Source organism: Sinocyclocheilus rhinocerous, unplaced genomic scaffold (genome assembly GCF_001515625.1).
Source record: "Sinocyclocheilus rhinocerous isolate Xijiao unplaced genomic scaffold, SAMN03320098_v1.1 scaffold200, whole genome shotgun sequence".
NCBI classification, from domain to species: domain Eukaryota; kingdom Metazoa; phylum Chordata; class Actinopteri; order Cypriniformes; family Cyprinidae; genus Sinocyclocheilus; species Sinocyclocheilus rhinocerous.
Genome location: NW_015641014.1, coordinates 1,998,693 through 2,015,177, shown reverse-complemented (window position 1 = coordinate 2,015,177; position 16,485 = coordinate 1,998,693). Strand labels below are relative to the sequence as shown.

Sequence of the window (16,485 nt, the reverse complement as noted above, 5' to 3'; positions counted from 1 at the left end):
ACTAGAAGTAGTCTTATATCTAGTTCATCTTAAACAAATACACAATATTATATTTGTATTGTACACATATTTGATGTATATTATATACATGTTCATGTTCATATATCAGTGTACTTACAGAAGAAGATCGTCTCCGTAGGAAGTATTTTCGCCGGTCATTGTAGTAACACGGACACGGTTCGCCGAACACCAGAACTGATTGTGTATCTATTACACAAATGTTCAACGCTTTGCTAAATGAGATAAATCGCCTCGAAACTAATGTGTGTAAGTATTGTTTAAGTTGCACATTTTTGTGACAACGCTGTCAGGTTATTAAAACTTGATTGAAAACGTAAAAACTGTGTCTCAGTCTGGGAAGTGTGCAAATTGTATACTAGATGTCATAAGTCTATTTACATCAAATATAATTATGCGTTTTATAATATGGTTCTCTGTGCTCATATACATTTTTGGAAAGATTGGTTTTAGAAACTGACCCATAGTCATATATTCCATGAAATCTGAGCGCTATCTTTTACTGAGTGATATACTAAAAATTACCTGAAGATGGCAGCAAATTCCTTCTGTAGTCATTTGTAAAACGTAAAAAATAAATAAATACATTTTGTCCTTCTAAGGTATTAAAGGCCACAGACATCATATGTTTTGTCTTGTCAGATAGGTTTTAAGCTTTGATGAGTGATAAAAGGCAGCGAGCGAGAGTCCAGGGCTCCTGGGCCAAACCTCTTCACAAGCCACAACAGCCAACTGTACAAGAATTTTACTATTAAAACACTCCTACTGCAAACGTTAAAGATGTCACAAAATAATTAAATAATAATAATAATACTTTTGTTGTCATATATTAACATCTGTTTGAGATTCCACAACTTAGTCCTGACCTGAATAACATTGTTTTTACAGTCATAGAAAATAATGTGCAAAAGTAATGAAAATCATTTCAATTTTGGAAAACAAAAAGTCATGGAATGATTAAATAAATGGTTTTATTTTTATGATTTTTACTGTAAATATTTAAATAATTTTAATAGTAGAAGTAATGAACGACTTAAAAGAAACTATCAAATAAATGCTTTTCCATTTAAATGAAGTTACTAAGGAAGTTATTACTATTATCTTTCAGAATTTTTATTTTAAATTATTAAATGATTTTCAAAAATCTTTATGCAGTAACGAAATAGTTGAAAAGTCATGTAAATTCATAAAATCTTAAAAAGTATTGGAAACTTCATTAAATAATTTATTTTCTATTTAAATTAAATGATTGTTTAAATTATTTTTAAAAAAATGATTGCACAGTCATGAAAGTCATAGAAATTCGTTGTTCAAAAGAACCCTGGAATAACTATGCCAATACCCAGTACAATCATCATAAAGAGGTAACTGACGTATAGATATCTCAAAGGTACAATTAGCAAAAACAGTGTGTTTAATTCACTTATTAAATAATAAGACTCAGAGTCTGTTTCAAAGGTCATCTAAAACTAAATTACATGCCTTTTTATTATTATATTATTCATATAAATAGACTTCAGGGGAAAACAATATAGGTGTAGTACAGTATACCAGTGTGTTGTTTTCTGCTTCTCTTAATTTTGTTACAGTGATTAGTGTGAATTCCAAGTGGCTCATTAAATTAAGAGTATTTGAGTTTCAGCTCAAGATGTCCAGTCAGTGTCAGGTTCATGGAACTATGGACCACGATCATTTGAGTTCCATCAGCCAGCTGATGTAAGCACCATTTTGTTGCTATGATATGCTGTTTTTTTGTTGTTTTTTTTGGACAGGACAGTAGTCTTCAATTTATCCTATTTTTTTTTAGCCCATCAGAGAGATTCCTGCGGAGAAAGTGATCGAGTGAGTGACTCAGTCCGGGGCACTTTCAAGCAATAAAACCTGTTGATTGACACACCGTGTATATCCAGTGTGTTGTTTTCTTCTCTTTCTCAGAAATGCCGCTGACTTTGAGATTAGTCAAGGGCCTACTGGAGTGTCCAGGTAAGAACACCCCGATTGAAAGTGGCCTAGAATAAAAAATGTCCTTCATTAAAGTAATTGTTTACTGTTTTTCCGTCCAGACTGAGACTCATACCGGGATTTCTACAGCAGGAGGAGGCTGACTGGATGTTTAGCAAGCTGCTCACTGCACTGCCATGGTCACAAAAGACTAATTATAGGATGATGGGTAGGTTGCATGTTGAGTTACTGTAAATTGAGGGGACAAAATAGTGTTTTAACCTCTTAGTGGACTGGAGATTATGTCTGAGAGTAACCCTTAGTCTGACATAGAAAATAATAATCATACAAATTATATATATATCATATAATTTTTTAGTGTGTTTTATGTTTTGTATCATATTTGATATATTAGTCTTATAGTACACAATTCAGTGCAGTTGCTGATATTTATATATTTATATGACCAAAAACATCAGATGAAATTTTGATGGCTTGTTATGTAAATCAATGGGATCTTTATAACACTATAACAGACTACTTACATAAAATATCATATAAATATCAGTTGTCACTCAGTATCTTCCACTAATATGTCTTAGTAAGATGATATTTAAATGCTCAGTTCTACGATCAAAGCTCTATAGTTTTCAATGTGGGGGCACAATGCGATACAATTATGATTGAGAGCTGACGTTTCTCAAGATGTATCATATTTGATATTCACATTTTAACAAGAATTTTCTAAAAGATAATGTATGGATAATCAAGTAAAAGTTGCTTCAGACTAGTATGGGTTTGTCTTTAAATATTTCTAACAATATAAAAGTTATTCTTATGTTTACTTCATAAAAGTTAGTAGAGATTTCACAACAAAATGACATGTGAACCACAAACTGAAGGGAGGCATTATTACAATTACACTAAAAGGCCTTTTACTTGATGAAAAGGTATAAACTATCAGTCAGATGAAGTAGATTGTGTACTGCATGTTTTTTTTTCAGTAAAGATTGAATCATGTTCAAATATCAAATATGATACAGTAGGCTTTATAGGGTTAAAAAAGCACCATAACATGGGGTGTAGTGCACAAGTAAAATTTGCTCAATTTTTCTTTTGTTTGTCTTATTTTTCAAATAACTTTACCACACAGAATTTTTTTGCAACAGTCCCAACATGAATGAAGTAAACTTATATAAGTGGAGAAAACAATGAAATTAAGTTGCTTATTTTAAAGATGTAAATTGAACAAGCAGCAAAAATATTATTTTCCAGTAGTATATGAGCATATGTTGAGCCTTTGTGCTAATGTGAGAAAACCAAAACAGAAGAATCAAAATAAGCATGTTTTTGCGCACACATGATGACATTTTGCATCTGTCCCACTCACGTGTTCACAAAGTGCTCTTCCCAAAATGACTCACATTTTCCAGTCCTTCTTCATCAGTAAATTGGCAGGAATGCCACTGCCTCCCTCTTCCCTCATCTGTTTACCTTCTCCAGGACCGACATTATTTGAAAAAGTCCCAAATATACCAAATGTTTAAACATTTGCTTTGGACCAAGAGCAGTTCACGTTTGACTGTGACTGATCAAGATCGTTCTGACAAATAAGTTCTGGTTCCACAAGCTTTCAGCCCTTATTTGGTTTGCTGAAGATCAAGGCGGTTTGTTGAGGAGAGATGTGCTATTCGTTTTGAAGCATTTTGAAATATGATTTTACATCTTCCAGAATATAAGACAGGTGAATAAAATCTGTTTGAGGTAGGGATAGTAAATAACCACCCAGAACAGTCTAGAAACCACATAGCAACATGCTAAATCCATTTGGCAATTGCCATTAGGTTAACATTTGCTTGTACTTCAGAAAGATTTTTTTTTTTCATTTTTGGTTGAACCATCCCTTTAATTATCTTTTAAACCCCAATACATGTTAAGCAGTATTGAAAGCACATATAGCTGAACATACTTCATATTCAATATGTTTTGCACTTCAGGTGATGCATATGAGGAACCCAGACTCACTTGTTGGTATGGAGAGCTGCCATATACATATTCACGCTCCACTGTGCAGGCCAATGCTCAGGTATATCGCTGTTCCATATGGCAAATTACATCTATCAATGTGTAAAGTGAACCATGTTTTTCTCTTATTACAGTGGCATCCAGTTCTCACCACTTTACGTCTGGCTGTCGAGGAGAAGAGCGGCCACACGTTTAACTCATTGCTGTGTAATCTGTACCGGGACGGTAAAGACAGCATTGGCTGGCACAGTGACAGCGAGCCGTCATTAGGACCCCAGCCCGTCATCGCCTCTTCGAGTCTGGGCGACACTTGAGTGTTCAGTCTCCGAAAGCAGCCACTTCCTGTGAGTGTGCCAATGTGTAACTTCCTGTCACAGTCATGCTATGGTTTAAATAAGGGGAATTATAGTGTTTGGATGCACAGTATCTTAGGGCTGTGTTTAATCATAATAGAACCAGTATGCAGATTATGGTTGGCAGCTGTTGTCAACAGAAGAGAAGCTTTAAGTGCTTCCTGTGGTTATATGCTTAAAAACTCAATGGTTTAACATTTGACAATTCAAAAATGAAGATATTAGTCTTGTAATTTCACAGTGCTGTTAAATAAAATTATTATAATTATTATTATATATTTTTTATTTTACAGTGAAATATTACAGTGGTAATATTTCTTATTTTGTTCATTTTTAATTTGTAATACTAATTTTAATTTTTTATTTATCGATGTCTGTCAATATTGGATATTTAATTTAATATATTTCTAGTAAACTAAATCTTTTAAATGTAATGTTCAGATATTTAATTTAATATAATCAGATATTTAATATAGATTGGCTATTTAATTTAATTTAATTCTAGGGTAGCATTTTATTTTAGTTTTAATTTATTAAAAAGTTTAATGTCTGTCATTTATCCATTTTTTTATTTTTAATTTATAGATATCTGTCGATATTGGATATTTAATTTAATATATTTCTAGTAAAGTTAATCTTTAAAAATGCTAATAATTTAATAACTTTTAAATGTAATGTTTGGATATTTAATTTAATATGATCGGATGTTTAATATATATCTGATAATTGAATTTAATTCTATTGTAGCAAATAATTCAAATTTTCATTTATTAAAAAATATTAATGTCTGCCATTTTTCCCGTTTTTGGCTTTAACATGAAAATCATTATTGACTTGTCAGTACCGTTTAGAATTTTAATATCAGCGCATCCCTAGTTTTAAAATTGCAAATGTTAATACTTTTACCAGAAGCCCGATGATGTTAATGAAAGTTTCTGGCTGTTGTAATTGAGTCATTTTAAAGGGATAGTTCACCCAAAAATGAACATTCTGTCATTAATTACTCAGCCTCATGTTGTTCCAAACCTGTAAGACTTTCGTTCATCTTCTGAACACAAATTAAGATATTTGTGATGCATTCTGACAGCTCTCTGACCCTCCCATAGACAGCAAGGGTACTACCACGATCAACGTCCAGAAACGTAGCAAGGAGATCGGTAAAATAATCCATGTGACATCAGGGGTTCAACCGTAATATTACGAAGCTGCGAGAATACTTTTTGTGCGCAAAAGAAAAAAAAAAAGATTTTATTCAACAATTCGTCTCCTCCGTGTCACCGTAGCGCCATTTTGGAGAGTATCAGCTATTCTGTGTCAGCCGCACCACACGGATATGTTGTTTTACGTTCAAATCAAAGCACAAACAACGTAGAAAACGTATCCGTGTGGTGCGGCTGACACAGAATAGCATACGCTGTTTACGTTCAGTTTATACTCTCCAAAATGGCGCTAGGGTGAACGTTGATCATGGTAGTACCCTTGCCGTCTATGGGAGGGTCAGAGAGCAGTCAGAATGCATCAAAAATATCTATTAATTTGTGTACCCCTTTAAGATTGTTTGAAGAATGAATATAAGTTGAATTAGAGGTCAGGGTAGATTCTGTGTATGCGTTTCAGGAAGACAAAGGAGACTACACCTATGTGGAGCGCATACGCATCCCGTTGACCCACGGGACCCTCCTGCTCATGGAAGGCTGTACGCAGACGGACTGGCAGGTATGTCACTTTTAACTGCTCTGAAGAAAGTGTTTGCTGTCACTATGATTTTGGTAATTACAACAGAATAGGCAAACCATGCTAAGTTTCAACACAAGCTCAGATGGCAGCAGAAAAAGCAACTACAAAGATTTCACTGGTATTTTGGATAGTGTAAACTGATAATGTCCATCAGTAAATCTAACAATCATTTTAGCCTCTTCGCAAGAACTTTTACACTGTGTGTATCTTAAAGATTCAATGTGACTCACTAAGAACTGGCAGGAGCTCTTGTTTAGTCTAATGTGAGTGGTTAAGATGCTAGTTAACACTCTTCTGAACGCTGATGATAAGCCAGACTGTGAAGAAAGGCTGAAAATAGCTAAATCGATGTGGAGGGGTGGAGATGGTGTTCCTTTGTTTTGGCTCGAGTCTGTTCTGGAAAACTGATCACATGTGGTAGAGATGATCTGGAACGGTCACACTGTTCGCCATCGAGAGCGTTAAGTGCAAACGCTGTTTTCTGCTGATGTGTAACAGTGTGAAGGGGGAAAGCGAATGTGTTTCTTCACAGCATACTGAAGCGGACAGTGTTTCCAAGAAAGGCTTTGCAAAACATTGCACTTATAATACTACACACAATGGGGAGAACTCACAAAGCATATGATATCAGAGCAGAAACCTGCGTCTTATTCACTACGTACTTGTAATTTAGTTTGACTGGGGGCTTAATTCTGTAAAATAGCAATGCTATTCATTTAAATTAAGTCATAATAGTCACTCTTTTCACCGCAAACACACCTCTGTTAAATATGATGATAGTATTGACATATAGTCGTAAAATAATAGAATCATTTGGTAGTGCTATGATGACTTATGAACTTTATTCACAAAACTAAGAAACTGCCCAATGTAATTAAATGTTTTTTTGTTTGTTTGTTTTTGACATTTTTGTAATTTTGCTTAACAGCTTTTACATTTTTGTACTTTTTTGTAATTTCATTTAACAGGTTATTTTACATTTTGTAAAAAAATGTTACATTATTTTACATTTTCGTACATTTTTATAATTTAACAGGTGTATTTTGCATTTTTGTAAATTCATTTAAATGATTTTGATACATTTTTGTACTTTTTTGTAGTTTAATTTAACAGGTTATTTTTACATTTTCTTTTATTTTATTGATCTTTTTTTTATTATTTATGTGCATGTTTGTAATTTTGTTTAAATGGGTTTGTTTACCTTTTGTGCATTTTTGTAAATTCCATTTAACGTTTTTGTGCATTTTTGTGTATTCATTTAACAGGGATATTTAGCCATTTTTTGCACTTTTGTAATTTCATTTCAAAAACCTGCTGGAAGTTATTTTTGTTCTGTTTGAGTTGTTTTTGGATTCCGACTCCAAGACAAACCGCAGGCCTTTGGTGAGGCACAAAGAACGGAGAAAGGTCAAGAACATTTTATGGCGACATCTGAAAACTGTTTAAGAAAGGTCACTCCCGCATTGCGCCAAAAAGCTTTGAGACGATCTTATTAGGTTGACATAACTCACATTGACCTGTCAAAATAAAGCTAACTAACCCCACATGTATGGCTGTTCGCAGTTGCCTTTAAAATGTACACAAAATATTTATAAGTTTTAAAAGCTGTTACATAACTGTCAAAGGGTCTTTCTGGGTCAAAAATATAACAGCGGACACCAATTCAACATTGTAATTGTGTATGTAAACATACCGCTTTTGCTTAGTAAAGCTACATTCTTTATGATCTGTCAGTACAAATATACATGACACAATGTATAATCGTATATTTGAATTATTTAATACACATCATGCATCACCGCTGTCTTTCGAGGTGAACGCCAAGGCCAGTTGGAGTCTGATTAACCTCTTTTAACTTTGTCCAATGGTTACATTGCCTTGTTGTGAGTGTGGTTTTAACATTATTAATGCTTTTTAAATAGCACCAGGTGGCAAAGGAGTACCATGACCGCGGGCCTCGGATAAACCTCACATTTCGCACCATATACCCAGAGCAGAGTGTCCCAGTGGGAGATTTGTGAGGTGATCACTGGGAGAAGAGACGAAGAGACCACAGGTTTGACCAGATCTGGAGAGGTCTGTCTCATTCACAGAGCACTAGTATACTGTTAAACGCATATCCATTCTGTTCAGTTTAATTATTTATTTACTTGTGATAGTTCACTTTTGATCAAAGACCTTGAACAATGATAAGCTTGTCTGGCTATGATGGCATGTTTGTTTACTTAAATGATTCTTTTCTCACAGCAATTGTCCACAAATTGCTTATGTTATAAATTAATGTTATTGGTATTACTTGTTTACGATGTTTGGAGAATATACGTCAAAAAAGCAGTGCCAAGTGGCCCATATTTCAGTTACGGCCCCCAAAGGCTCTTTTTCTAGGTAAATTGCTGTTTAAATATTATATGTTGTGCAATTTTTCATTTATAGCTTGTGGTGAATAAACCTGAATTACAAACATTTGTTCAGTGTCATTATGGGGTTGGTTACACTACCGTCCAAAAGTTTGTAGTCTGTAAGGTTTTTTAAATGATTTTGACGTCTCTTATGCTCACCAAGGCTGTTTTATTTAATCAAAAATACTCTAAACGCAGTGAAATATTATTACAATTTTAAATAACTGTCTTCTATTTTAATATATTTTAAAATAAAATTAAATCCTGTGATGCAAAGCTTAATTCTCAGCATCGTTACTCCAGTCTTCAGTGTCACATGATCCTTCAGAAATCATTCCGATATGCTGATTTAATGCTCTAGAAACATTTATTATTATTATCAATGTTAAACGTTTTGGTGGAAATCGTGATACTATAAATGTCTTTACGGTCACTTTTTTAAATCAATTTAATGTGTCCTTGCTAAATAAAAATACAAATTTCTTTAAAATATCTTACTGACTCTAAACTTTTGAACCATGGTGTATGTCTTTTGTGTTTAAAAACAATTTAATAATTAAAATTGCACAAATGTGATGTAAAACATTTTATTACTGAGGTAACAAATCACAGTAAGCCTTTCGTCCTTTTTTTTCAATGAGGTTATGAGCTTTATTATATTTTGAAGGGCTGCCAGTCTTTCCTAGACGTCTGTTTTTTACAACTTGCAGCTCTCAGATTGTTTTCTCTGTGCAGATGGTTGGTAAGCTATACACTTGACTGCTAGCCTCTTCTCATTATTGATGAGTCATGGTCGAATCCGTGTGTGGTTGGTTAAGAGCTGAATGGCTGTCTCTGTCACCACCAACCTCAAAAGACGAGGACCACGTTATTTTGTTGTCAGTTGAGCCAGAAATGCGATCAAAGAAAATGCTCTTAGTTCATACACAAATATTATATAACATGCAGTTTAAAATGTTCTTGAGTGTCTTTTTAAATTGTTGCATATTCATCTCTGGGGTGAACAAGGCCCAAAGGTCAGATATGGGGCTGTTAGGTCACCCTTTTAAAGACAATATTCCTAAATATGGGAACGCTATCGAACATAGCAGTCGTTTTGGCAGCACATCTCAATAGCAGATATTATCCAGAGAACTTCAAAATGTTTTGAAACTGCAAACCGTAAATCCCGTACTCTTTCATGTGACTTCCAGTGATTTGTCGGAGCTCTTTCATTTGAGTTTCTTGGTGTTCCTTTCTGCTCGCCTGGCAATGCAACGCCTTTCAGAGCTTACCCATAAAGCCCGACCTGCACAGGGAAATGCTGCTTCTGTTCTGGAATGCAGAGACCCTCGCTGTGTAATGGGATCATTGGCCATTATTTTTCCACTCCGGTTAAATTGTTATAAATTTCATTCCCAGAGTGTGCAGGGAGATCTGTTTGGTTAGGGTAAGTAGCGTACGCAACAACTGTCAGGATTGAGCTCTTGGGGAGAAAAATATCCTGCACTCGCATTTAAAGGGATAGTTCACCCAAAAATGAAAAGTCTGTCATCCTCATCCTTAAAACGAATATAACTTTTGTTCACCTTTGAAACACAAATGAGAATATTTGTATGAATTTTGAAAGATTTCTGTTTGTTTAAATCAAAACTTTGCTGCTTCAAAAAGTTAATTAAAAGATTGTAAAATAAGTCTGTATCAATTGAACGTTAAAGGGATAGTTCACCCAAAAATGAAGATTACCCCATGATTTACTCACCCTCAAGCCAGAAAAATACAGAGGTGTTATATTAAAAAAAATGTCTTGGCTCTTCCGAACGCCACTATCTCGTGAACGTGCGCACCGCAGTTAGCAGAAGCTAGAGATTATAAAGTTGTAAATATGGATTTTTTTTTTTTTTACACAAATGCATGGATTCAGTTCAGAAGGTGTTTATTAACCCCCTGGAGTCGTGTGGAGCATTCTTTATGATGGAACAATACAGCGTGCAACATACTTCCAAGAAGACATGGACTGAATATGAAGGCATATCATTTGCCATATATCTAATTTCTGACTGTTTACACATAGGGATACACAATATATCCGATATGTTTTTAATTTAACAGTGTCATTGGCATTGGGTTTTTAATTATTCATGCTCATTTCACTTATATTTACATTAAAATTACCGGTAACACTTTACAATAAGGGTACATGAATAATCATGTACTAATAACCCCCTGGAGTCGTGTGGAGCATTCTTTATGATGGATGGATGCACTTACTTTTGCTTCAAAATCTCGACCACCATTCACTGCCATTATAAAGCTTGGAAGAGTAATTTAGTTTTTATTTACATATAAACATTGATCAACACAAACTTAGAGATCATAAAATGTGGTAAACAGAAGCTTCAACGTTCTTGCTTGACACGCACGAACCAATTTGTTGTTATGTGTCACACAAACACGTTTATGGGTTTCAGCAAGAACCAATGCGTTTTGTTCTCGCATGTCACACAAAAACATTCAAGTTTCCTCAAGAGCCACTGAGGTTTTTTCGCATTTCCCTCAACCATGTTTGATCTGCTCTGTTTTTGTGTTGATCAATGTTTATATGTGAATACAAACCTGTTCATCATATAAAGCAATCGGATCTCTTCAGAAGACTAGACTGCTCAACTCATATGGATTTACTTTTGCAATCTCTTTACAAACTTTTACAGTCTCTTTATGAACTTTTTGAAGCATTGAAGTTTTGATTACATGGACTTTCAATGGAATCTCTAAGTCTCTCAGATTTGCTTAAAAATAGCTGTCAATGCTTCATTTGTGTTTCGAAGATGAACGTAAGTCTTACGGGTTTGGAACAACGTGAGGACGAGTAACTGATGACAGTATTTTCATTTGTAGCTGAGCTATCCCTTTAACATATATTGATTTTCAAGACGCCGCTCTGAAACCTTCACAGTACCGCTGGCCAGAGCACCTTTAAAAAACCTTTTGGCATAGTGTCCAGTATGCTTTTAGCATTTCCCAGTTGCACTGGGATCATAACCAAAAGACCAGTGGGCAAAAACTGCATGCTTGGAAAGTCCAGTGACCCATGTCCTGCCAGGATCCTCACTCCCAGTAGCCCTTCAGTGGCCTTTTATTAACAATACCACATGGATTTGTTGTTAGCACCTGTGCTGGAAACGCTTCCTTGTGTCCAACCGCTAGGGTTTGCTTTCCTGTTACATCAGAGTCATGCAAACCATGCCTCTGGACCCCTGTTTATCATATGAGTTGGACTTGGAACCAAAATGACGTTCATAATGACAGCGATTTTCAGCAAAAGACACGACTGGAAGTCATTCCTTTTCTATGAAAGATTTGAGGTGACATGGATTGTGTTCTTGGATGCAAATTCCACAACTTTTTGTCACATAAGGCTAACAACAACATGCACGGCGTGGGCACCAATCCATTAGTCATTGGCGGTGTTTTGTCTGCTGAAGTCAAGGCCTGTGCTCCGTCCCTGGTTTTCTCGTTCCCACCAATACTAAGACCCAGTTCTCCATCTGTTTTAGCGGCAAACTCCTCCTTTTTCCCAGAAGAACTTTGGAACAAAAACAACATCCCCTCCAAGTACACTGCACTCGCCACGACGCATCTAGATCAGGATAAAGTTTACTCCCACAATACAGCGTGCAACATACTTCCAAGAAGACATGGACTGAATATGAAGGCATATCGTTTGCCATATATCTAATTTCTGACTGTTTACACATAGGGATACACAATATATCCGATATTTTTTTAATTTAACAGTGTCATTGGCATTGGGTTTTTAATTATTCATGCTCATTTCACTTATATTTACATTAAAATTGCCGGTAACACTTTACAATAAGGGTACATGAATAATCATGTACTAATGCCTAAATTAATACTTAATTCATCAAATACTAATTATTATTAAAGTTGTTAACTAATCATGAATTAATGAAGAGCTATCCTTAACTACAACTGGAGTCATATGGATTCACGCATGAATAACGGCCGCCTTAATTACATGTTAGTACATGTTTGATAGTTAATGCATTAATTAACATTTATGGGTAAACTAAATCAAACTGCCTCTTTAAGAAAGAATAAGAAATACTCCGACTTTGAAATAAATTAAAAGAATTTAATATAATAATTTGAGCTTTTGACATCTTCAGCTTTATGATTGATCTTGTCTGTTTTCTGCTTTGCCATAAACATTACTGGGTGGAAAAAGATAAGTTGATCCTCCTCATCAAGTGTAGAAAATACTAAATACACTAATAACTGATCTTGTTTTGTGTTGTTCTCTTTCCCTTTAAACTCGCCCTGCTGTGACTTATAAACAGATAAATAAAAATAAAACCTCAAAATCCACAAAGAACATTTGTAGAACAATTCTGAAGAAATGCCCATTTATTTATTTACCTGTTTATGAGTCACAGCAGGGTGAACTATTTAAAACTATTTAATTTTCGTTTTTAGTTTTTTAGACAAAATGCTATCAAATTTTAATATCTGCAATTTATTGGTTATTGGCAGTAGCATAAAATTAATTGTCGGCTTGCCTGTATCATCCATCTCATTTTAAAGGAATAGTTCACCCAAAAATGAAAATTCTGTCATTAATTACTCACCCTCATGTCATTCTAAACCCGTAAGACCTTCGTTCATCTCAGGAACACAAATTAAGATATTTTTGATTAAATCCGAGAGCTCTTTATGAAGCTACGAGAATACTTTTTGTACGCAAAGAAAACAAAAATAACGACTTTATTCCACAATTCGTCTCCTCCGCATCACACTATAGCGCCATTTTGGAGAGTATCACATACATTTTGTGTTCAGAAGATGAACGAAGGTCTTACAGGTTTGGAACGACATGAGGGTGAGTAATTAATGACAGAATTTTCATTTTTGGGTGAACTATCCCTTTAACTAGTCAAAACTCTAGCGTTTTGAAAGTGCTATACTTTTCATCCGCTTTTATATCTTGAAACCAAGCTGACATGAGTTTGTTAAAATAAATAACCTGTTGAGGTAATATAAGTAGCTTATGTTTATGTTTATGTGCTATCCATTACAGAACTGGAATGTTTTTGTGCGTGATGGAGAAGTCAGTACTATGTTGCCTCTGCTAATTTTGGATGTTATGTTGCGCGAGTGGCCTTCATGGGAATGTGTCTGTGTTGTGCTATAAATACATGACTTTTCGGACGCTGTAATGTATTCTAGGCCAAGTCCAAAAAAATAATAAAGTGGCTTGTGGTATTTTCACCTCTTTTTATCATGTTAACAGACTCACTGCTTAATGTGAAAACAAATTTGTTTATCCTACTTATAAGCACAAGAGAAACAAATCAATCTGCAGTGGCCCTGAGCCAACATGGACATTTATAGCTTTGGATAGATGTCACTTTCTTACTGTTACTGTACGTTATCATTTAATGTAATGGTTCCATGTATGACTAGTTTGGTCAAGCATATGACATTGATATGGATGTAACATAAACTAAAAGCAATAATAGACTCCACTTTTGTGGATTCCATCTCCTGTTATTCACTGTGTAACTCCACTTTTTTGCCTCTGGATATTTATCCCAAAGGAATGGAACCAAATATGTTCATTAATCATTTCTGTGCTACATAAACCAGTGTTTTTCCTTTTCTTAAATGCCCCCTCAGACCCTTCAGTAAGGCCAGTTCACAAACTTTTAAGGCTGCCCACTGTCAAAGACATATGCTATTTATATTAATTACATTAAAAATAAAATAACTGTAAATAATGAAAAGTTCCGTAATTGTTTGAATGTTCTTGAGGTTTTTGTCTTTTTATCACCTTATTACCAGTGAATTTCCTTTTTGGGTGTTTGTGATTTAAAGGTTTATATATATATATATATATATATATATGGTTGAAAAACAGGCTCCTTTGCCTTTAAGACACCTGAGTTTTTTTGTCTACCTCAAGTTTTAAAAAATTCTCAAAGAAAGACTTTCTTAACCTGTTTATGGATGAAGAAAATAATTATCATCAAAGCTCTCTTTATCATCCACTGTTGAGTGAACCAAACCATCTTAAAAAGGAACTAAATGTGTTAAGGCATTAAAACGTGAAATGAAATAAAAAATGAAAAAAAGTAATTTACATTTTTATTTTAAATTAAATGTTTTATTTAATTTTTACATATTCAAAAAAATAAAGACGTAATTTAAAAAACCTGTTTAAAAAACAAACTGATACAGGAAAATGTAAGTATTTACAAACTTACAATTTTGTAGATATTCATGCATTGTGATTCGCAAAAAAAACGTACAATTTGTAATCAAAGATAAGTGTGAGCAAGTCGTACAAAAACGTACAAATGAGATAAAGTTGCCACCAAGTCAAGTCAAGTCACCTTTATTTATATAGCGCTTTTAACAATACAGATTGTGTCAAAGCAACTGTACAGCATTAAATACGAAAATAGTGTGTAAATAATGCAAAATGACAATAGATACTCAATTTTCAGTTAAAGGCTGTTCATCATTGAATTCAGTGATGTCATCATCCAGCTCAGTTCAGTTTAAATAGTATCTGTGCCATCAAGTCGACGATATCACTGGAAATGAAGTGTACCCAACTAAGCAAGCCAGAGGCGACAGCGGCAAAGAAGCAAAACTCCATCGGTGACAGAATGGAGAAAAACCTTGGGAGAAACCAGGCTCAGTCGGGGGGCCAGTTCTCCTCTGGCCAGACGAAACCAGCAGTTCAATTCCAGGCTGCAGCAAAGTCACATTGTGCAGAGGACTCAACTGGTTTCTGTGGTCTTGTTCCGGTGGCCATCTAGGAGACAAGGTCTTCACTGGAGATCTGTCTCTGGGGCTCATCTGGTTGTCCTGGTCTAAACCAGTTTAGCAAAACAGAAAATAGTTGTGAATTCTCATGAGACAGTTGATTTGTAAACCTTTTGGTTGCTTCTGTGACATTGAGGTCTGAGCTTGAGGATGAAGAGGGGCTCCTGTTCAGTTTGTTCAGGATTACCCAACTGTCCCGTGCTCTATTTATTTAAAGTATTAAAAATACCAGCAGCTGTTGCTGGTCATGCAGGTTTAGAGGGTTATGGCTAAAATATCTCTTTTTTCAGATGGAGATCAGTCTATAAAATGGTGTATACATGCAGTGAATGCATTTTTTCATGTTGTTTAGTTACAAAACAGTTTCTAAAGAAGGTGGTTTGTTGTTTCAAAGGCATCATGTAACACCGGCGCATACGTGCAATTTGCTTTGCAAAAACGTGCATCTTTGCTGTCTTGTACATCCCTTCTGCATTAGCCTAGGAACAAGCTATTAATCAACTTGACATGTTCCTGCAAACCGTGGTGTGTGTAGTTGTCCTTGACAACATCACATGATGTCACCTGACTGATAATACCTTAGCGGTTGGATGAACGTCTGCAAGAGCTGGCTTCTCCGTCCCAAAATAGATCTTACTCAGAGCAGAATTTATGGTAATCCCTTGATGTCTGATATATGGGACGAGTAGGAGTGAGTTGAGAGGGTGAGGTGGCACCATTATAGTTTCCTGTTTTGCTTCTAAAGTGTCATCCTCAGGGTCCATGACAAAACCGGAGCCGCCATGGTGTGTTACGTCACAATGTCCAGCCCCCAGTTTCACACACTGCTCCCAAAATGTCTCTGGGCTCATGGGACATGCCTGGTGTGGACCGTTTGAGGGTTACTGACCAATCTGAATGGCACAGGAAGAGAGTGAGAGGCTGATGAAAGCTAAACTCATTACGATGGTGAGATCATGGTCGTGGCACTGAGGAGAGATTCCTGCCATGTACATGTTGCTGAGCTTACACATCTAGTAAAAGAAAAATATAGTTCATAGATCACCAACCCTCCAGGTCCTTGTCCTTATCTGGCCGACTTGAAAAGGTGGCATCATCCTTCACTTTCCTTTAAAAATTTGTTCTATATTTGAAAAAATATTTAAACACACACACACACACACACACACACACACACA

The 16,485-nt window shown here is 35.2% G+C and overlaps 1 pseudogene; it reads left to right on the top strand.

The window, feature by feature from the left end:
- Positions 1-193: 193 nt before the first annotated feature.
- Positions 194-8,415, top strand: LOC107753601 (alpha-ketoglutarate-dependent dioxygenase alkB homolog 3-like; annotated as a pseudogene).
- Positions 8,416-16,485: the final 8,070 nt, after the last annotated feature.